The sequence below is a fragment of the Lithobates pipiens genome, unplaced genomic scaffold (assembly GCF_037356315.1).
Source record: "Lithobates pipiens isolate NorthernLeopardFrog02 unplaced genomic scaffold, aLitPip1_a1.2 Scaffold_13, whole genome shotgun sequence".
In the NCBI taxonomy this organism is placed as follows: domain Eukaryota; kingdom Metazoa; phylum Chordata; class Amphibia; order Anura; family Ranidae; genus Lithobates; species Lithobates pipiens.
This window is the reverse complement of record NW_027507718.1, coordinates 4,486,026-4,509,487: the sequence shown is the minus strand read 5'-3', so window position 1 is coordinate 4,509,487 and position 23,462 is coordinate 4,486,026.

Sequence of the window (23,462 nt, the reverse complement as noted above, 5' to 3'; positions counted from 1 at the left end):
CGAAATTCTGAACATGTGTACGTGGCATAAGACTACATTGAATCAGATTATAGATTAATTTCTCCCTCGCTACCTAAAATTGAATTCCCTCCATCTACTAACTGTCACTGTATGAGAATAAAAAAAGCATACTTACTAGGCCGTGGAGTCTGACATTTTCTACTTGCAGCATTGCCCCCACACCACCATTTTGGGACTCTCAAGACTTCCTGATATGCACTGCAAGATTCTACACCACTGCAGACATCTCCAAGTATTTTGGATCTGGCTGAGACCTATGAGACCTAAGAGAGTTCCTTGCATGTGCAGACCAGCTGTAGGTCTCCATTAGGTCCAAAAACCCTGCAAGAGAGATGCACCATGTCTGCCACTTGAGTACTATCTCTTTCATTTGGGTCTATTGGTGGCTACCAATTTAAAGTCCATTATCACTCTTGTTTTTTGTATCTATATTTGGATGTGGTGAAGTCATATCTCAATAATTTTCCACCATGTCTGCCACACATCCCAGTGGGCAGCAGGAGTGGTGGACATCACCATTTAAAAAAGGTACTTCCCTTTAACAAAATGTAATTTTGTATGAGGAGAGAGGAGGAGGAAAGTGGGACAAAGTTCATTTGATGGGTAAAGGTCCACTAAAGGCAGATTTCTTAGTTTTTTTTTTAGAGTGGTGAGGGGTTAGAACTGCTGTCAGGTTCTTATTGCTGTTTTTGTCCCCATTCTCTCTGATCACAAAAGACTGCCGTGATTAAATTGAGGATCAATCCAACATTCCGAGTTGCCACCAGAACAGGAGTAAAAATCTTTCTATAAGGACACTTTATCATAAATTATAGTGGTTTTAATTTTAATTTACTTTACCCAAAATAAAAATTGCCTGATACAAAAGTTTGAAAAGTCACAAGAAAGGCTTACTTGCATACTTCTTATAGGTGTACTAAAATGTGCAGGTGCGAAGGTCAATGAGACAGCCAGCCAGGCAAACTAGCAATTCCCAAATAAGAAGTTTCTGGTGACAGTTTTTGTTTAAAGGAGAAGTCCTTCCTGAGCTTGTTTGGCTTTGCTTCCCTTATGGATCACAGGAGTGCAATCTGTTTTGCACTCCTGTGACCTGTTTTCAGCAGAACGCGGGCTGAAGTCCGCTGTCGGCTGACGTCACAGAAATCAGTCCACGCACCATGTCAACCCGACAAAGTCTGGATCCGCTATGTGCCTGGACTGACACCCGTCTCAACCTCTCAGTGAACCAGTAAGCGCCTGAGACGGACGCTCCCCACCCCTCCACAGCTCAGCACTCCAGTGATCATGGAGGAGCTGTGAGAACTGAGCCATCGTGATGTTCGATCGCTCAGTTCTCAGTGTAGAGGTGTCGGGAGACAGATACAGCATCAGACCAATGCTGCATCCAGTCCACCTAGGTAAGTATGCTACTGAAAAAATAAATAAATCCCTTACTTCTCTTTTAAGCTAAACAATGTTTTTTCTGATTACAGATGTCAATCTCAGTGTCAAAAATTGCTATGGTGACAAAATGAAATCCATATTATATGTACAATTGAGGTGAGATGGGTTGCTCTCAGAGCTTTTATGCTTTTTATTATTGAAGAAGTTTTGCTGAAATGCTAATAAATGCAGCTCATACTTATATAACTAATTTCAGATCCCCTTTCAACTTGGTCAACCTGACTCTTTGTAATAACAATTTGCTTTTGAATTTCCAACTCATTAGGTTTCAGTTACACAAGTTATTATTATTATAATTTTTTTTTTCATTTTTTATTTTTTTTGCTGTGCTCAATATAGGACTGAAGACAGCCTTTTAGAAGTAGTATTATTTTGCACCATGTTTAAGCTGGCCATAGATGGTACAATTTTCTTTCCTGCAACCATGGGCGAATATTGATAGCGGCTATAGCCACTGGCAATAAATACATGAAAAATCCAACATGCTGGATGTACCCAAGTTAATTGATCAACTTGGGTACAATCACCCTGCCCATACAATTTGCATGAAAATTTGAGCTGGTGTTTGCTTTCTTTATTCAATGCACAATGCATATTTCAGTTATAAACTACTATAACCTATCCTGATGGAAAATATGGAAAAAAATATCCCATCAGGGCAATAGCACAAGCAAGACCCAGTTTATTACCACTATAAGGTGATTCAAGCCCTATAAGTGCACTTGCAAAGTTAAATGTTTACCAAGAAAAGCAGTAGGTCAAGCCTCAAAAAGTTGTATGTATAGAAGCCTTTAAATATACAATACTGTATATATTTAATATTAATTTTGTCCACACATCACATGTAACACAATAAGTCCAGCCATAGACAGTAAGTATCAATTTTCCCATCAACATGGTCAGTGTTGACAAGGGAAGGAATGCCCCCCTCCAAACCAATGTATTCTCCCAGCGGGGGGGGGGGGGGGGTGTTGGGTGGCGGGTAGTGACTATAAGTTTTATTTTTTACAACCCAGTGGTCAGAGTGTAGTGAGCCTCATAACAACAATTTGATAACCCACTTCTGCATCCCCAAGATTATCACTCCTCACAGTGACATTTCTTGGCACTTTGTATTGGTGACCAGTAGCCTGCATTGAACTCTTCATAATAGATTGAAGGTCAGTGGTGGCCTTATAGCCAATGATAAAAGCTCCCTTTACATTGATGGTCAGTGGTGTCTCAATATCACTCCATAAAAGATCCTGTAATTGGAGGATTGATCATGTACTTTCAAGCTACACAATTTGTGCCATGCAGATTACATAAAATGCTATTAGATGAGATTTTACACTTTAAATTATCTTCCAAGACAAATTCAGAAAATATTTTCTATTGGTGACAAACTGCATTAGATAAATAGAAAACAGAAGACGGCTCTGCTTAATGTAACCTATGTAGATTATGACAACATTAGTGATCTCCGATTGCAAAGACTATAGAGTTCCCTGGATACGATGTTCACTTTCTGTGATAAGAATATTCTGCTATAAATAGGTCTAATAGTACAGTGGTCATCAACCCTGTCCTCAGGGCCCACTAACAGGCCAGGTTTGCAATATAACTGAAATACATCACAGGTGATATCATTTGCTGCTCAGTGATTGCAGTATTCTAGTCTGCATCTCTCCCCAAGGTAATACATAAAATCTGGCCTGTTAGTGGGCCCTGAGGACAGGGTTGATGACCACTGTAATAATACATCCTTTACTCCCGAGGAGTTTTTGGATGCCCTGTATGAACACACTTGAACGTATTTTAGGTCAATATCTATCTAGGGAAGCCAGGAGGACAGCCCTGAGACCTTCGCCTTTAAAAATAATTCAGGACTAGTGACTTCCCTAATGCCCCATATCAGATTATCTGCTGATTTTTTCCTTCAGGTTTACCAAAACCATGTAGTGCAAGGGCCTGCCTGATTGCATACAAATTGAAACTCCTAAGGTCTGACCTCATATTATATGGTTTTGGTAAATCTGAAGGAAAAACTCAGCAGAAAAACTGATAGTGTGTATGGGGCTTAAAGCCCCGTACATACGAGCAGAATTTCCTTCGGAAAAATCTTGGAGGGTTTTTCTGGCAGAATTCTGCTCAAGCTTGGTTTGCATACACACGGTCACACAAAAATTCTCTGAACTTTCAACTGTCAAGAACGTGGTGGTGTACAACACTACAACAGGCTGAGAAAATGAAGTTCAATGCTTTCAAGCACGCGTTGAATTGTTTCTGAGCATGCGTGGAATTGCATACAGACGAACGGAATTTCCGATCGGAACTTTTTCCGATGGAAAAATAGAGAACCTGCTCTCAATCTTTTGCTGGCAGAAATTCAAAGCAAAAGTCCGATGGAGCATACACACAGTCGGAATTTCCGACCAAAAGCTCTCATCGGACTTTTGCTGGCTGAATTTCCCCTCCTGTGTACAGGGCATAATTCTATCCACATGTTCCTTTCAACGGGATCACACAAGCATTGGACAGAGAAGGTAACTTCTAAAAAGATAAGCATAGTGTTTTGAAAAGGTATTTTGACCTGTAATGTTTATAAGACAGAACTCTTATTTGTCTAACAAAGTTAGAAATGATCTAATCGTTATAATACCGCAAAAAATTTATAATCATTAGGAAAACTGCTGTGTACAGAAGTGTGATTTTACCATCTAGGCATATTTACCATTTAGTTTTATTATATAGTACACAAATTCCAAGAATTAAATCGTTTTTCAAGGTTTTGTGAATGGTAAAGAATTCAACTTTTCTTTTCTAATATCATCTATAAATTATAATTTATAATTTCAACAGCATTTGATTTGAAGAACACTTTATTGCTGAAAATTTAGCAAAAAGCAAAAGGTTTATACTCCCTGACAACCCTGTTGCTAAACATGGTTCCACATATGACTTTAAAAGGCCAAAGGTTAAAACTGTAATAAACCCAAAAGCAAACATTTATTATATTGCAGCTTACCAATTGTTATATGTGATGGCTGCATTTGTTTTCTCTTTTAGACTTTCTTTCCTTTATTTTCACGTGGTGATCTGCAGTGGCGGCTGGTGCACAAAGTTTTTGGGAGGGGGTAAACAAACTGAAAAATTCTGAAAAACACTGAAAAAAACCCCATCAATTGCAGCCTCACTGTGCCATCAATTGCAGCCCTCTGTGCCCATCATATGCAGCCTCTGTGCCCATCGTATGCAGCCTCTGTGCCCATCGTATGCAACCTCTGTGCCCACCATATGCAGCTTCTGTGCCCACCATATGCAGCTTCTGTGCCCACCATATGCAGCTTCTGTGACCACCATATGCAGCCACTGTGACCGCCCCCCGCTCGGCCACCATCAGACCAGCAGTTACCCCATCCAGGTGATGGCAACGAGCTGTGGGATGGGCAGGCGACGACTCCTGCATCCTCCATGGTTCCTGTGCGTCTCCTCCTCCATTCTTCGGGGCACGTGGAGGAGGTCCGGCAGTTACCAGCTGCTGGATCCTCTCCTTCTGTGTCTCAGTGTGGGCAGCAGCGGTGGTGGAGGAGTCTAATCCTCCAGCTTCCTCCCCTGTGTCTCTTCCACCATTGGCTTTGGCCAATCAAGAAGCAGGCCTCACTGATCTGCCTCCTGATTGGTGGGGAGGCACTGTGTTGTAAAAAATAGTGAAAATGAATTCGCTATGGTCACACAACAGGGTGGGTTAAGGCACACTCTCTAAGCCCCGAGCCCACCCTTTTTTGAAGCCTATTAGAGCCTCAGGCTCCAATCAGGGGCTTAAAAAAACACCCCCTCCCATGCTGCCATAGGAGTCCATGAGTCCTGAAAGGGGCCAGGCGCATGGATAGGGAGGCATTGGCTGCAGGGATTGGGGGGCTACCCCTGGTGATCTGGCCAGTAACACATTTTTTCAACAGAACGAGCTGTCCTGTAGATGTAACTATTAGAAGGTTGAGACAAACCATATAACACTGACAGGGGTGCTTACAATGATCAGTTATTTATTTATGTAAAACTTTTATAACAAAAGGAACAAAACTGTTTGCTGTAAGTTCTTATAAGGTGTTAGCAAGAGTTTGCCTTGAATTTGCGGGGGGAACAGGGGCGGTGGTGAGGGTCTGGTATTAGGTCACCTTTATAATTTTTCTGTTAAACTTCTGGGCCTCCTTTGGTTTAGGGGTACAGTCAGAAACCTCTTTTTTTTTTCACTAGCAAATGATTACTTGCAGGAATGAACAATTATGGCATCTGTTAATACAGTGTGTTTGCACTGCTGCTAGATCCTGTTTGTCTATTGTCCATTTATGTTCATATGCAAGTAGTTAAAGCTAAACTCCAGGCAACCCAAAAACGATTTTATTTATTTTGTGATCCCTATCATAAATCAACTGTCAGTCATTGAATGTTCAATTTATAAAACTCTTAACGTGTCTAAAATGTTAACATGTGATGTATTGCAGCCACCCATCACTTCAGTTCCCACAGTTGAATGTCCCAGCCATTGCTGATAGCACATCGGAAGCAGAGGCATATCAAAGGCAGATACTGCCAACATCACAGTATCCTTAGGCTGGCCATACATGGTTGAATTTTTTAATAATTTGCTTTTGAAAAATCTTAAATTTTGTGCTTTTTGTGATCCAGTGGTGCCACCATTGATTTCAAAATTCGACCAACTAAGCCTTCAATTTCACCTCATGTTGCTACAGAATTTTTTTTTTTCATGGCTGGGAATCTTCTTTTCTTTTTGGGAATTTTCTTTTCTGCACATACGCATTTCTTTTGCGATTACATTTCTTACACGATTCTCCCATCATTGATTAGAAAATCGTTTGTTCTTCAAAAAATTTCCAACATGCCCGATTGTCACGATGCCCGATTCCAACATGCCCGATGTCACTGCGACCAATCATTACCAGGTGGTGCTTGGTGAGTCTAATTGTAGCCAGTGGTGTGTGTTAATTAAGTACAGATATGGCCTTTGTTTGGCGATTGCATAGTAGTTAATATAGCCGACAACTTACGTGATGATTGGCCGCAGTGACACTGCACCCATGATATAAGGCGTGTGGTGTATAAAGATGGTAGCGCCTCAGATGATGGCCGTATGACGAAACTTGGAAGGCAGGACTAACTTGTTATGTAACACGTCACATCCAGTACTTCCGGTTTTTGCAACAAGATCTGTGGAATGCACACTCATTACTAGGAGAGCGGCGTCTTTCCGTGATTCGTTTGGAGAGTGTCAGAGCAGGGGAGCTCTCGCTTTTTTAAAAAAGCATTTACTTTTTAAACTAAATAAAGAAGCATTATAGAGTTACGCTATAGAGATTCTCTTTGTTTTTTATGCAAAAATATACGTGTGGATGCCTGGCTGCAGGGCCGCCATCAAGGGGGTACAGCCAATACACATGTACCGGGCCCGAGTGTCTGCAGGGGCCCGGCGGCAACCAGGAAGTGTGCAGGAGAGAAGAGCCGGAGGAAATATAATGCAGGTCTGCAGGAGAGAAGCAACCTTAGGCTAAGCATAGTAAACTGGCACAGCTGGGACTCGGGAGATGGTATGAGGGAGGGACTCAACAGCCTTTCAATTGCTCATTGGATGAGGAGGCATCAGGAGGTGGGCTGCTCCGCCTCCTGCTGCCTCCTTAGCCAATAGGTACACAGAGTGCACTGTCCATCACTAAAGAGACTCCAGATTTCTGTCTTGGTGGGAGGGACAGAATTCCTCTGTAAAGAAGCTGCTACAGAGATTGAGGTAAGTGAAAAAAAAAATGTTTCCCTGAAGCTGCTAGAAGAAATGTACAGTGCACAGCCTGTGCTCCCTTATTAATACCAATCACTGTATTGCCAGACCTATTGCTGTCCTTTTAGCACAGTGAAAGTAACATTACACATGTGTAGCATAGGTGTCAGCTTATGTCACCATGTTAAAAGGACAGCAATATGGGTAGCATTACAGTGATTGTTATTCGTTTAGGTTCACTAAACTAGCCAATGCTCTGAAAAGCAATCCATGCAATCCATACTGTCTGTGTTAATGGGGGAATGGAACAATTGTTTTCCTGCAATCCGTGGGACACAGATGGGGGGAAAAAATCATAATTTGGCCAAAATGGGGAAAAAAGTGCTTGCTTTATATATAATTTTGTATGATACAAAACCAGAACATCTAACAGGGTTATGTCATTGCATCAGATTTCTGTCTTGATGTCACCAGAACAGGAAAAGAGGAAATCTCCCTGTGGGAATATAGCCAGCAATTTGTATATATTTTATATATATATATATATATATATATATATATATATATATATATATATATAATAAATATTATAATTTGGACATTGTAAGGCAATAATTGCAAGCTATTTCCCCACAGTGAAATTCCCCCACTTCCTGTTCTGGTGACACTAAGACAGAAAGTGAGGGGAAATCTCATGCAATGATATAACCCTATTAGATGTTCTACTTATGTATAAAAAGTATATATAAAGCAAGCACTTTTTTTTTCCATAAAAGACCATACAACAGAACAAAATATTAGAACGCACATATGTAAAAAATACATTTACCTCCTGCAAGACTATTTAAAACACATAGACATTTTCAAAAAATATGGGGATTTGGTCACACCATATTGCTATATAGTGCTTAAGCGCACTTACTGCGACAAAGTACCCCATGGTTATACTGCGACAAAGTACCCCATGGTAAGTGGGTCCTATGCTATCCATAGACTGGGAGATCCTGCTTCTCTGAACCATGGGATCATTAGTGTCCACCTGTGTCATAGGTGGAGACCTCTATTTCTCCTATATAGAGGAGTGTATGGCTCCCATGGTTCAGAGCAGCAGGATCTCCCAGTCTATGGATAGCTTAGGACCCAATAACTATGGGGTACTTTGTTGCAGTAAGTGGGTTTTGCATGTGTGCACTATAATATTTAGTTCTGGAGGAGAATAAGGATATGGGATGGTGGACATGGGACTGGAGGAGGATAAGGACATGGGACTGGAGGAGAAGGTGATGGGACTGGAGGAGGACATGGGATGGAGGAGATGGGACTGGAGGAGGAGGAGGATGTGGGATGGAGGAGATGAGACTGGAGGAGGTGGAGGATGTGGGATGAAGGAGATGGGACTGGAGGAGGATGTGGGATGAAGGAGATTGGACTGGAGGAGGACATGGGATGGAGGAGATGGGACTGCAGGATTAGGAGGATGTGGGATGCAGGAGATGGGACTGGAGGAGGAGGATGTGGGATGGAGGAGATGGGACTGGAGGAGGAGGAGAATGTGGGATGAAGGAGATGGGACAGGAGGAGGATGAGGATGTGGGATGAAGGAGATGGGACAGGAGGAGGAGGAGAAGGGTGTGGGATGAAGGAGATGGGACTGGAGGAGGAGGAGAAGGATGTGACATGAAGGAGATAGGATTGGAGGAGGTTGTGTGATGGGGGAGATGGGACTGGAGGAAGAGAATGTGGGATGGAGATGATGGGACTGGAGGAGGAGAAGAAGGACATGGGATCAGGGAGATGAGACTGAAAGAGGAGGACATGGGATGGGACTCAGTGGGATTGTCAGTGGGCGGGCCCTATGGAATGTTGATGGTCAGGTCCGGGGGGGGGGGGGGGGGGGCCCAGGTCTAAAACTGTGTAAGGGGCCCCAAAATTTCTGATGGCGTCCCTGCCTGGCTGGAGATCACGCTTTAGGAGTTTTACCCCCCTTTTTTCCTGCAGCTGTATACGGGGCCTTTTCTGATATAGTGAAGGGAGGATTCCAGCAGAGGTTAGTGAAAGCACAAGAGGGGAGCACAATCATCATCACCAGCACTTTTTTATCGTATGAACTGTCACTATTTGGATGAAGCACTTTTTTTTTGGCATAATTCGCATTCTGATTTTTTATTGAAGTATTGGGAGCATTTAAATTGTGTGTTATTATACGAGTATATCATCTTCAGATTTAGCGTGGATTGTATTAGTTTTAATCATAGCACCAGTCTTTGCCTTCATTCTGGTAGCACTAGTCGCGGCACAGCATATTATTTTTCTGTTTGGTAATTTCATTATTGCTGACAGCTATTTTTATTTTTATTTTTACTGATTGATGTTTTTATGAACACTGAGTTCTGGTAGCACATGTCACTTTAGCTTAAATTTTGAGGTAGCACATGTCACTTTATATAAAATAACCAGGGTCTCCTATCCCCTGTTGGATACCACATAATTTCTCTTTGTGGCTTAGACTAGCAGGAATGACTCAGAATGCAGAAGTAATATCCTGAAATAAAGAATCAACACACTAAAACAAATATAGCCAATCTTCTGAAATAACTTTCAGAAAATACAAATTGATTCAGAAAAACGAATATAGGAAACAAATCCAAATATACGAAACAAATTCTCAAAATGAATCATAACATAACGAATATGATGAAACTAAATTATTATTACACTCCTGACTCTTACTTTTCTCCAAGTGGTCTTGAAAGCAAGCCACTTGCTATGGAAGCACTTGTGTGGGCTCAATCCTTAGATGGGCTGTGTGCATTTATAGACTGGCTATGTGCATCTATAGACACACAACACTACCTGGCCCAGCCCCCAGCCCCCACTCCCCCCTTCACAAGATTTGACTGACAACAGCAGGAGCCCAAAGCTCCCACTGCTGTCAAGTCTCTTGTGAGAAGAGACAGGGGAGAAGAGCTGCTGCAGATGAGTACAGCGCTGGATGGAGATCGGGCTCAGGTAAGTGTTTAAGGGGGAAACTTTTGAAAGATTTGTTTACCTTAATACAGAGAAAACATTAAGGAAACAACCTTTCACCTTTTTTATTATTATTATTATACAGAATTTATATAGCACCAACAGGTTGAGCAGTGCTTTACAACATGAGGGCAGACAGTACAGTTACAATACAAATCAATACAGGAGGGATCAGAGGACCCTGGTCATTACCTTTACAACTACTTTAAAGCTAACCTGTGCAAAAGGCCCACTTTAATGTTGCCCTGCCCAGCAACACAAACATTCCCTTTACTCCCCCACTGCTCTGTTCTGCAGCAAGGAAAAAGGCCGACCTCTGTCAGCTCTGAGTCGCTTTTGCGACACAGGGTAAAAGTATACCACTTTTAGGAGGGCTGCATGAGGAGCAAAAGTAACTTCCAGGACTACACTTGATGGGAAAATGTCTCCTTGCACATCATTCTCTAGAAGATGCCTACCAATCTATAACTACCCTGAGAACATTAAGACCCCTCTCACACTGAGGCGTTTTTCAGGCGCTAAAGGGCTAAAAATAGCGCCTGAAAAATGCCTCCCCTACAGCTGTTTAAAAGGCCCCAATCTTTCCCCTTTTCCCTCAATATTGATTGTGTTTCTCCCACAGCAAAATGTTTTTCTTTTTTCTCTGACCAGAAGACCTAGAAAGTTGGATGGTGCCCCTGTGAGCCAGGTTTAGGAACACTGGTGAGGGCCGCACTAACCTGCATGCCTTAGAGCTTCTCACAGGACACTTCATTCTGCTGTGCAGGCGGTCGGGCACAGTGTGGTGTTTCCCCACCAGTGTACACTGCTCAGCAGCGTGGCTCTCCTCAAGATTGCCCCCCACATGCAGCGAGCTCCATGCTGCAAAGGGCCGGCCGGTGACGCCAGCAGCAATGAGGCTAGGAACCAGTGTGTGCCAAGAGGGGGCATGGTGTGACACAGAAGAGGCATACAGTGCAGAGAAACACTGGACCCATGTGGCTGCGGGAGTAGATGTTTTTTTTGATAAGCTGCGAAGGAGTGTGAAGCCAGCCAGACCCACCTCATGGAGAAGGAGGATAGAAAAGCAGCACAGGTGGCAACAGGCAAGAGCAAGCCAGAGTATGGTAAGTGCCTTTTTGCTTTATGGGAGGGCAACACCAGCAGGCTTTTTAGTAGTCCTAGGTAGACTCCCATGCTCTCCTGTGGGGGAGTGGGTCTGCGGCCAAGAGAAGGGGGGCACGAAGTGTGATGTTTGGCTGTTTTGCTCTTCTTTTGTAGATTTCCCAAGCAGAACTCAAGAGGTCTCTGACAAACCACCCTCTAGCACTAACTCCACTAAAAAAAATTGGTAATTGTGAGGAAAGACTGTCTAAGTTTCACACCAAGCCTTTTTGTTACAGGCGTATTAACAAACTGGCTGGGAAAGAGGCCCCAGGGTTAATTAAGGATTTCCTTAAATCTGGAGGAAATGTTAGCCACTATTTAGTCCTTTCATACCTCTGTAGTCTCACCCCCAGGTAACAGAACCAGAGGAGCCCACCCCTTAGAGGGGTCCTTCCTCTTAAAGGAGCGTAACTCTCCAAGCTGAAGGAATATTAAAGTGGATGTAAACCCGAAAGAAAAAATTGTCTGGCACAATATAGAGCATGGGATTTCAGATCAGCTGTGTCCAGTCTTGCCACAAAGAGTTAATTCAGCTCTGAGCAATCCTCGTCTTTTTTTCAGTGAAATAAAATGGACAAACTGTGAAAACGTTGTCCGTTCTTCCCTCTTGCTGTGATTGACAGGTGATTTACATATCTTGTGCACTAGCCTATGTGGCAGCACGCAGGTAAAATCACCTGGTTGTATTCAGGATGGGAAATATGTGTGTCCTAGATTCAGGCTTTATACAGACTTTTACAATTAGAGGGGAAGAGTTAATGAGCCCAGCTGTAGTAAGTGGGCTCATTAAGACCTCTACAAAAAAACCCAGCATGCATAGGGAGATGCTCCATCCTGGAACCAGTTTTTGTGTATAGACTGGGGAGTCTGAGATCTGTTCTGTGCGGTGAGTTAACGCCTGTGTGGCAAACCCCTACAATAGAGACAGGGACTGGGGCAGCACAAGGCTGCACCCAGTTGTTAGACAGGGAGTCTACGTGTGTAGTTAGAGGTCAAGCTGACCAGGATTTATTTTCTTGTTTTATTTTGTTTGGCTGTTATATGTATCACTGCATGTAGCCTAAATAAACCGGATCTTTTATTTTTTGCACCTACACCGCTGTCTGCTGTGCCTGACTTTGTGTTGTGAACCCATCCAGGGGGTCACACACACCCGCTACCGAGCGAACCCCCTCACAGTTGGTGGAGAATTTTGGCAGTTTTTTTTTTGTTTTTGTTAAGGCCAGCATGGAGGAGATACTGAGACAGCTGGCTCTAGCAAATGCAAACCAGCAGCAAATAAATGCAGGTTTACAAAAGAGCCTTGCAGCTCAACAACAAGCCCAGCAGCAGGCAAATGCAAATCAGCAGCAGACAAATGCAACTTTGCAGCAGAGTTTGGAAGCCCAGCAGCAGGTAAATGCAAATCAGCAGCAGACAAATGCAACTTTGCAGCAGAGTTTGGAAGCTCAGCAACAAGCCCAGCAGCGATCTGAAGCCCGCTTCATAGACCTGTTGCAGAAGCAAGAGCAGAATTTTCAACAGAAAATAGAGACATTAATACAGCAACGTCCGCAGACCAATGAAGCAAGTGGTTACAATAATACCGCATCCTTTGGTGTGAGCCGTTTACTGACAAAAATGACTGGAGAGGATGATCCGGAGGTGTTTTTGACCACATTTGAAAGGACTGCTGAAAGGGAAAAGTGGCCTAAGGAGCAATGGGCTGGACTGGTGGCCCCTCTGTTAACTGGGGAATCGCAGAAAGCTTATTATGACCTAGAGCCTGACCAAGCAAAAGACTATGTGGTGCTAAAAGCAGAAATATTGGCACGGCTGGGTGTCACCCTGGCAGTCCGGGCTCAGCGTGTGCATAACTGGACTTTTCAGGTTGGAAAACCCCCCAGGTCTCAAATGTATGACCTCATTCACCTGAGCAGGAAGTGGCTGCAGCCAGAGACTTTGACCGCACCGAACATTGTGGAACGTGTTGTTATGGATCGTTTCCTGAGAGCTCTTCCTACTGCCATCCAAAAATGGGTAAGCCATGGAGACCCAGAAAATGCAGATAAACTTGTGGATCTGGTTGAGAGGTACTTGGCTACAGAGAACTTGACCACCTCTTCCAGGGACTCACGGACTTTCCCCCCTAAGACCAGATCATCCCCAGTGGCGGGTAAGATGACTCCAAGGGGTGAGGGTGGAGAGAGTGAGAGGGTGGGAGTTCTACCTAAGGTCTGGCGGGAGCAGCCCAGGAAGCCCATGCTGCAAGAGGCAGCGAAAAAAATTATTTGCTACCGCTGCCGGCAAGAGGGACATATTGCAGCCAATTGCCCAGTTGTGGATGAGCCTATGCAATGTGACTTTATAAGGGAGAGACGTCAGTCGCTGTTTGCGACAGTTGCATGCACTGCCATTCGGGGACCTGAGAAACATTTATGTAAAATGTGTATTAATGGTAGACATGTTGATGTGTTGCTAGATTCAGGTAGCCTGGTAACATTGATAAAAGCTGAATTAGTTACTACAGAGGTCTCTGGGAAGAACAGGGTGGCTGTTATTTGTGTGCATGGGGACACCCGAGAGTATCCTGTAACTTCAGTGTTTTTTGAGACCCCCAAAGGTAACCTCTCTCATCAGGTGGGGTTAGTGTCTCAGTTACCACATGATGCTATTGTGGGAAGGGATTTTCCAAAATTCTGGGAACTCTGGGATTGTCCTGAGGCCCCCATTGGTGCCCCTATAAACCAGGAAGATGACCAGAATTCCTCTGGGAGTGGTGAGGACTCTCCTGAATTTCCCTTGTCGGTATTGGCGGGGGAAACTCGAGAAACTGGGGAGGAGCCAACATCCTCAGATGAAAACATGCCGTCTGTGGAGTTTTCGGATCTTGAGGTTCACAGGGAAAATTTTGCCACAGAACAGTTAAAAGACCCCACCCTAATAAAGGCACGGGAAAATGTGGTGAAAATAGATGGCGAGTTAGTGAACCCAGATAAGACTTGCCCTTATCCTTACTTCACTATGGAAAGGGACCTGCTATATCGAGTGGCTCAAAGGGCAGAAGAAACCATTGAGCAACTTGTAGTGCCCAAACCTTACAGGAAGTTGGTGTTAGAATTGGCTCATGGACACATTCTGGGAGGTCATCTGGGGACAGAGAAAACCAGAGAGAGGGTATTGCAGAGATTCTATTGGCCTGGGGTCATGAAGGAAATAGAAAAGTATTGTTCCTCCTGCCCTGTGTGTCAGAAGTCGGCACCTATGCCACATTTCCGTAACCCACTGGTACCTCTTCCTATTATTGAGGTCCCCTTTGAGAGGATCGCAATGGATTTGGTAGGTCCGATAATGAAGTCTGCTAGGGGGCATCAGTACATTTTGGTTATATTGGACTATGCCACCCGCTATCCGGAAGCAATTCCTCTCCGAAATACCTCGGCCAAAACCATAGCCAAAGAGCTATCCCTTGTTTTTAGCCGCGTGGGTATTTGTAAGGAACTGCTTACGGACCAAGGTACACCCTTTATGTCCCGGGTTATGAAAGAATTATGCAAGTTGTACAAAGTGAAGCAATTGCGTACATCTGTGTATCACCCCCAAACAGATGGGTTGGTTGAAAGATTCAACAAAACCCTAAAACAAATGTTAAAGAAGGTGGTGGATAGAGATGGAAAGAATTGGGATTGTCTAATACCCTATCTGATGTTTGCCATTAGGGAGGTACCCCAATCCTCTACGGGTTTCTCACCCTTCGAGTTGCTCTATGGGAGACACCCAAGAGGGCTGCTGGATATCGCCAAGGAAACTTGGGAAAATGAGAGTTCTCCTCACAGGAGTGTGATTGAGCATGTCGCCCTGATGCAAGATAGAATTGCACAGGTAATGCCAATTGTAAAAGGAACATTTAACCCAAGCGCAGTTAGCACAGCAGAGAGTGTACAACCGTGGGGCCAAGACACGTACTTTTTCCCCGGGGGATAGGGTCTTGGTGCTAGTCCCTACGGTTGAAAGCAAATTTCTGGCCAAATGGCAAGGTCCATATGAAGTATTTGAAAAAATTAGTGAGGTGAACTACAGGGTTAGACAGCCAGGAAGGCGAAAGCCGGAGCAGATCTATCACGTCAATCTGCTGAAAGCCTGGAGGGATAGGGAATCCCTAGTCGCAGAGACTTTGTCACAAGTACAGCCTGATTGCTTAGTTCCTGAGGTTGGAATAGCAGACACCTTATCGAAACCCCAACAACAGGAGGTTAAAGAGTTTGTACTTCGTAACAAAGAGATTTTCTCTGAGCTTCCGGGACAAACATCTGGCGTAGAGCATGACATTATCACCCCGCCAGGAGAAAGGGTAAAACTAAAACCTTATAGAATACCAGAGGCCCGACGGGAGGCAATACGTGGGGAGGTTCAAAGGATGCTGGAATTGGGTGTGATAGAGGAGTCCCAGAGTGACTGGTCCAGTCCTATTGTACTAGTGCCCAAACCTGATGGGAGCTGGCGGTTTTGTAACGATTTTAGACAATTAAATAAAGTTACAAAATTTGACACCTACCCCATGCCACGTATAGATGAGTTGATTGACCGGTTGGGAACAGCCCGATATATGACAACTCTTGATCTCACCAAAGGGTATTGGCAAATTCCCCTGGCCGAGTCGGCCAAGGAGAAAACTGCGTTTGTAACCCCAGATGGGGCATTCCAATATAAGAGAATGCCGTTTGGGTTACAGAATGCACCGGCAACATTCCAGCGGAAAATGGATAAGATTCTGAGGCCCCATCAGAAATATGCTGCAGCTTACCTGGATGATGTGATTATCCATAGCACAGACTGGGTCTCACATTTGCCAAAAGTACAAGCAGTCCTAGACTCTATCCGGGAAGCTGGGTTTACGGCCAATCCAAAGAAGTGTACCATTGGACAGGAGGAGGCCAAATATCTTGGGTACACTATTGGGAGGGGGGTGATAAAACCCCAAGTCAATAAAGTCGAGGCCATACAGAATTGGCCACGTCCCAACAGCAAGAAACAGGTACGAGCCTTTCTGGGAATCGCTGGCTATTATCGACGATTCATTCCCCATTTTGCTTCTCAGGCTGTGCCCCTCACCAACCTGACAAAAGGGAAAGAGTCGGTTATGGTTAAATGGTCCCCAGAGGCTGAGGAAGCATTTCAGTCCTTAAAAACAGCCTTATGTAGCCAGCCAGTGTTGTACTCACCAGACTTCTCTAAGGACTTTGTTGTACAAACTGATGCATCAGACGTTGGGTTAGGAGCAGTGTTATCCCAGGTCTGGAACGGGGAAGAGCACCCAGTCATTTACCTCAGCAGGAAGTTAAAGTCCCATGAGGTAAATTACTCCACGATTGAGAAGGAATGTTTAGCAGTGAAGTGGGCTCTAGATTCCCTTCGGTACTATCTGCTAGGTAGGCACTTTGACCTGGTGACTGATCACGCTCCTTTAAAGTGGATGGCTCAAAACAAGGAGACCAATAGAAGGGTAAATAGGTGGTTCCTGGCCCTACAGGAATTTAATTTTACAGTTAAGCATCGCCCTGGTGTTAAAATGGGGAATGTGGATGCTTTGTCTCGGATACATGCGTGTCTGGCTGCTTGTGTTACAACCCCAAGGTTGAAACAAGAGGGGGGGGGGGGGGTATGTGGCAGCACGCAGGTAAAATCACCTGGTTGTATTCAGGATGGGAAATATGTGTGTCCTAGATTCAGGCTTTATACAGACTTTTACAATTAGAGGGGAAGAGTTAATGAGCCCAGCTGTAGTAAGTGGGCTCATTAAGACCTCTACAAAAAACCCCAGCATGCTTAGGGAGATGCTCCATCCTGGAACCAGTTTTGTGTGTATAGACTGGGGAGTCTGAGATCTGTTCTGTGCGGTGAGTTAAGGCCTGTGTGGCAAACCCCTACAATAGAGACAGGGACTGGGGCAGCACAAGGCTGCACCCAGTTGTTAGACAGGGAGTCTACGTGTGTAGTTAGAGGTCAAGCTGACCAGGATTTATTTTCTTGTTTTATTTTGTTTGGCTGTTATATGTATCACTGCATGTAGCCTAAATAAACCGGATCTTTTATTTTTTGCACCTACACCGCTGTCTGCTGTGCCTGACTTTGTGTTGTGAACCCATCCAGGGGGTCACACACACCCGCTACCGAGCGAACCCCCTCACACCTAAGACATGCATTATTTTTTAATTCCCACCCCCACTCCTTTCTTCAGCAGCTCTGCAAGGATTCGCTGATCCACACCTCAGCATGATTTGGCATGCTGAAGTCATGTGGGGACTTTCCTGGGTTTTGACTGGATGTTAGTGATTAGGGATGAGCCGAACACCCCCCGGTTCGGTTCGCACCAGAACTTTCGAATGGACCCCAAATTCGTACGAACTTTAGAATCCCATTGAAGTCTATGGGACTCGAACGTTCGAAATTAAAAGTGCTAATTTTAACGGCTAATATGCAAGATGCTCTCCTAAAAAGGGTTTGGGGACCTGGCTCCTGCCCCAGGGGACATGGGTCAATGCCTAAAATGTTTTTAAAAATGGCCGTTTTGGCGGGAGCACTGATTTTAATGACGATTAAAGTGAAAAAAAAGTGAAATATTCCTTTAAATATCGTGCCTGGGGGGTGTCTGTAGTATGCCTGGGAAGTGCCACGTGTTTCCCGTGTTTAGAACAGTCCCTGCACAAAATGCCATTTAACGGAAATAACATCATTTAAAACTGCTTGCGGTTTTAATGTTATATCTGGTTCCTGCAATATGATTGAAAATCATTGAGAAAAAAGGCATGGGTAGCCCTCTCTGCCCATTACCAGCCCCTTTGGGTCGTGTACGCATATTAAGGGGAACCCCGTACCCATATTAAAAAAAGGAAATGCGTGTGGCCCCCAGGCCCTATATACTCACAACAGCAGTATACAGGCGGTGCAAACAAGACAGGGACTGTGTAGGTTTGTTGTGTTAAGTTGAATCTGTTTGTAATTTTCAACTGGTACATTTTTAAAGTGTAGCTCCAGTCAAAAAAACAATTTTTAAGCTTTTTGGAAAACATAGGGAAGGGTTCTCACCCCTGTATAATTTGTTTTGTCGTCCATCTTTTTTCATCTCACTTGCTGTTGTCTCCTTCCGTCTGCAAGTAAGAGATGTTTGTAAGTTGGATGTTTGAAAGTAGGGGCCTGCCCTATATGCTCTGCAGAAATGGCGGAACAAGGTGTTGGTTTTGCCACAACATTGTAAGCCCTCAAAGTGACTCTTGGTGGGCGCTGGAGCGCCCTGCTGTGAACGATTATATCAAGAATTGTAATTACATGCCATTGTTGAACAGTGGTAGAAAAATTTACCTTTGGTGGTTGTGGTGCTGGTGCCACAACACTATAAGCCCTCACAGTTACTCTGGGTGGGCACGGGAACGGGCCCTCCTGCGAAATATTATATCAAGAATTGTAATTACATGTCCCTGTTAAACAGGGGCAGAAAAATTGGGCCTTAGGCACTGGTGCTGGTGCCACGACACTGCAACCTCTCCCATATACTCTAGTTTTAGTGCAGGAATTAGCCCTGCTGCAAAGCATTGCATCAAAAATTGTAATTAAACGACCCTGTTAAACAGGGGCAGAAAAATTGGGCCTTAGGCACTGGTGCTGGTGCCACCACACTGCAACCTCTCCCATATACTCTAGTTGTAGTGCAGGAATTAGCCTCCTCCTCTTCCTGCCTCTGTTCTGCCTCAAGTGCCCTGTCCGTTATTCCACGCAGCGTATGCTCCAAGAGGTGGACAAGAGGTACAGTGTCACTGATGCATGCACTGTCACTGCTCACCATCCTTGTGGCCTCCTCAAACGGTGACAGGACAGTGCATGCATCCCTGATCATGCCCCACTGGCGTGGTGAGAAAAAACCAAGCTCCCCTGACCCTGTCCTGCCGTAGTCGCACAGGTACTCATTGGTGGCCCTCTACTCTGTGTGCAGCCGCTGCAGCATGGCCAACGTTGAGTTCCACCTGGTGGGCATGTCACATATAAGGCGGTTTTTGGGCAGGTTCAACTCCTTTTGGAGCTCAGCCAGCCGAGCACAGGCATTAAATGATCGGCGGAAATGCACACAGACTTTCCTGGCCTGCTTCAGGACATCCTGTAAGCCTGGGTACCTGCCCAAGAACCGCTGCACCACCAGGTTAAGGACGTGAGCTACACAGGGCACATGGGTCAGTTGTCCCTGTCGGAGGGTGGAGAGGAGGTTGGTGCCATTGTCGCAAACCACCATTCCTGGCTTAAGCTGGCGTGGCGTCAACCACCTCTCGGCCTGCCCCTGCAGAGCTGACAAAACATCCGCCCCAGTGTGCCTCCTGTCCCCCAAACAAACCAGCGCAAGCACGGCATGGCATTGTTTTGCCTGCGTACTTGCGTAGCCCCTGGAACGCCTACGGAGCACCGCTGGTTCTGAGGACAGAGCACTGGAAGAGGCCATGGAGGAAGAAGAAGAGGAGGGGGTGGAGGAGAGAGGTGTGTCACAACCAATAGTAGAATTTTGGAGGCGTGGTGGCGGAACAACCTCCAATACTACTGCACCTTGTCCTGCATCCTTCCCATATGCCAGAAGAGTGACCCAATGGGCCGTGAAAGACAGGTAACATCCCTGTCCATGCCTGCTGGACCATGAGTCAGTGGTAATATGCACCTTACCGCTGACCGCCCTGTTCAGCGAGGTAAGGACATTGCCTTCCACATGCCGGTAGAGAGCCGGATTCGCCTTCCGTGAGAAAAAGTGGCGTTTGGGGACCTGCCACTGAGGAACCGCACATTGTACAAACTCACGGAAGGGGGCTGAGTCTACCAACTGAAAAGGCAGCAGTTGAAGTGCTAGCAATTTAGCCAAGCTAGCATTCAACCGCTGGGCATGTGGATGGCTGGGAGTGAACTTCTTTCACCGGTCCAGCAGCTGGGGCAGGGACATTTGCCTGCTACACGTGGGTGTACTGCTAGCAGAGTGCCTGGAAGCACTTGGCTGTGAAACACCTAATTATACACCTTCATTCCTCTCAGAGCAGGTTTCAGAGAGGACTGAAGGTTTAGTGGGGTTGGAGATCCCAGCTGATGAGGAGCAAGGAGAGGTCCGCTTTGTTTTTTGGTATGGGTCTTTGAGGTACGCTTGCCAACGAGCTGCATGGCAGGTCAACATATGTCTGCTCAAGCATGTGGTGCCCAAGCGGCTGATGTTTTGGCCATGCGAGATACGCTTGAGACATATGTTGCAAATAGCAGCGGTGCGATCTGATGCACTCATCTCAAAAAAAACAAAGAACTTTTAGAATAACGTGCAGAGGCAGTGCCCTGCACAGGCGGGGCTCTGCGGTGTGATTCAGTCGGTGTGCTGCCCCTAAGCTGGCCCCCGGAGGGCATCCTGCCTCGTTGGACATGTGCCTCCTACTCCTCCTCCTCCTCCCTCCTACCAGGCACCCATGTGGAATCAGTGCCCTCATCATCCCCTCCCTCTTCATCGCTGGAGCAAACCTGGCAGTATGCTGCAGCTTGTGGAACATGACTGCCAGATTGCTGTCCTTCTTGAGCATCCCCTCTCTCTGCATTCACGCTACTGCCTTCCTCTAGCTGAGTATCATCATCAGAGCCTACATAACACTGGACATCCTCCTGGAGCATGTACCCAACACTGTGCTCAAAGAGTTCAGGAGACTCCTCAGGAGGACGTGGTGGGTCTAGGGAAGGAGTCACCTATGATGACATTGAGAGGAGGGAAGACGATGCGTTGGCAGCTGCTTTGCTAGTACCCTGAGACTGGGTGAGAGAGGATGAGGAGGATGAAGAGGGCTTGGTCATCCACTCTACCAAGTCATTGGCATGTTGCGGCTCAACATGTCCAGCTGCCGAAAAGAAGGACAAGCGTGTCCCATGGCCACGTGCTGATGATGACGATGCACCGCGTCCACGACCAGCACTGTTGTCTCTAGACACAGAGCCTGCTTGCCCTTTTTTATCGACTCACGTCTGTCTGCCTCTCCTTGCTGGCCTTCCAGACATGGTAATGGCCTGAAGGGAGTTGGGAAAACCAGCAACTGGGTAGTGTATATTGTGCTGGAGGCACACACAACTTCCACTAACTCCTGCAGATGGCAGATGGTTCAAATAGAGAAGAGCTATGTAGGTGGATATAGTGGTGTATACTGGGTTCAGAGCAGGCAGACAGCACGCACAAGCTCCTACCGCTGACTGCAAGCTCTATTTAAAACGAGCAAGATAGTTTGCTATATAGGTGGATATAGCGGTGTATACTGGGTTCAGAGCACGCAGACAGCACGCACAAGCTCCTACCGCTGACTGCAATCTCTATTTAAAACAAGCAAGATAGTTTGCTATATAGGTGGATATAGCGGTGTATACTGGGTTCAGAGCACGCAGACAGCACGCACAAGCTCCTACCGCTGACTGCAAGCTCTATATAAAAAGAGCAAGATAGTTTGCTATATAGGTGTATATAGCGGTGTATACTGGGTTCAGAGCACGCAGACAGCACGCACAAGCTCCTACTGCTGACTGCAAGCTCTATTTAAAACGAGCAAGATAGTTTGCTATATAGGTGGAGATTTTTATTAAAATAAAACTGCTACCGATTTACATAATCAAGAACTTAAGAAAGACTCATACTTGAGCAAAAAAAGATCGGTGTATACTGTGTTGAAGGTACACAGAACACCCACTAACTGCTACAGACGCCAACACACTACACAAGGCCGCCGCGCTGGCGGCCTTATATAGTGTGGGGCGTGTACTACACAGCCTGAGCTATGATTGGCCACAGGCATCCTGCCTGTTGCCAATCATGGCTCTCCTTGCTGCCGGCGATGTGATTGGCCAAGCATGCAGGGTCACAGTGCATGCTTGGCCAATCATGAGCCAGCAATGCACTGCGCCATCGCAGTGCATTGTGGGCCATGAGCGCCACACGAATTTGGCGCGAACGGCCCATAAAGTTTGGAATTCGGCGAACGGGCAAACAGCCGATGTTCAAGTCGAACATATGTTCGACTCGAACACGAAGCTCATCCCTATTAGTGATCACAACAGAAGTTCAGTGTAAGAAATTCATGAGGAAAAAAATGCATGTTGATAAGGGGAGTGTAGAGGTGGGCGGGTAGTCTACTGACATCACGACTCCACCCACTGAGCCCTGGAAAACAGACCCACCCACAGAATCTGCAGTTTTTTGGGTCTCATAGCAGACAGAGGGTAGACATTTGACAGATAAGTATACATGCAGGAGGCATTTATATCCTTCTAGATAAGCAATATTGAAGTAGTTTATAAAGGATAAAAGTGGGTTTACATCCACTTTAAGCTTTGCTCACATCCATTTTAGGCATTTATATGTTCTCCATTTTCCATGAATAGCTATGCACAAGTATTATTTTCTGTAAGTTTTGTTTTCTTATAAATCATGTGAATTCTTGTAAATGATGCAGAGCACTGTACTTGCCAAGTTTTGTTTGTAATTATAAGACATGTTATTGTTCTATTTTATTCTGGGAGGTTTTATGACTCACGAAGGGTTGGACTTTCTGGAAAGTGCCTTTTTCTTCTTACACTGAGAAAATAAAAGTCAGATCATTCTGAGAAACTGTACCTTGTGCGTATCATAGTTTCTAAGGGTGGTCTCTAGGAATCCTGCCGGGTTTGAAAGGGCACTTTATGCAGATATATCTTACACAAGCCAGGGCCAAGTGTCTTTTTGCCAGTATCTCATGGACTTCCTCAGGCTCAGGCTGGGGAAGACGAAGAAATAGAAGAAACAGAAAGTCAGGCAAAATCTGAGCCCAGCTCAGAGGATGAGGTGGATCTGGATCTGCATAGTGAGGCTTAAGAGCTCAAGTTAAACAGACATCTCTTTGGCCTGGATGGCTTGGAGGAACTCCTTCAAGCTGTCTATGCCACTGAAAAGATCCCTGAGCCAACCAAGGGGACCTCAGCACAAGAAAAGATGTACAGGGGGCTTGTTAAGAACCAGTCAAAGGTATTCCCCCTACACCAGTCTTTGAAGGATTTAATT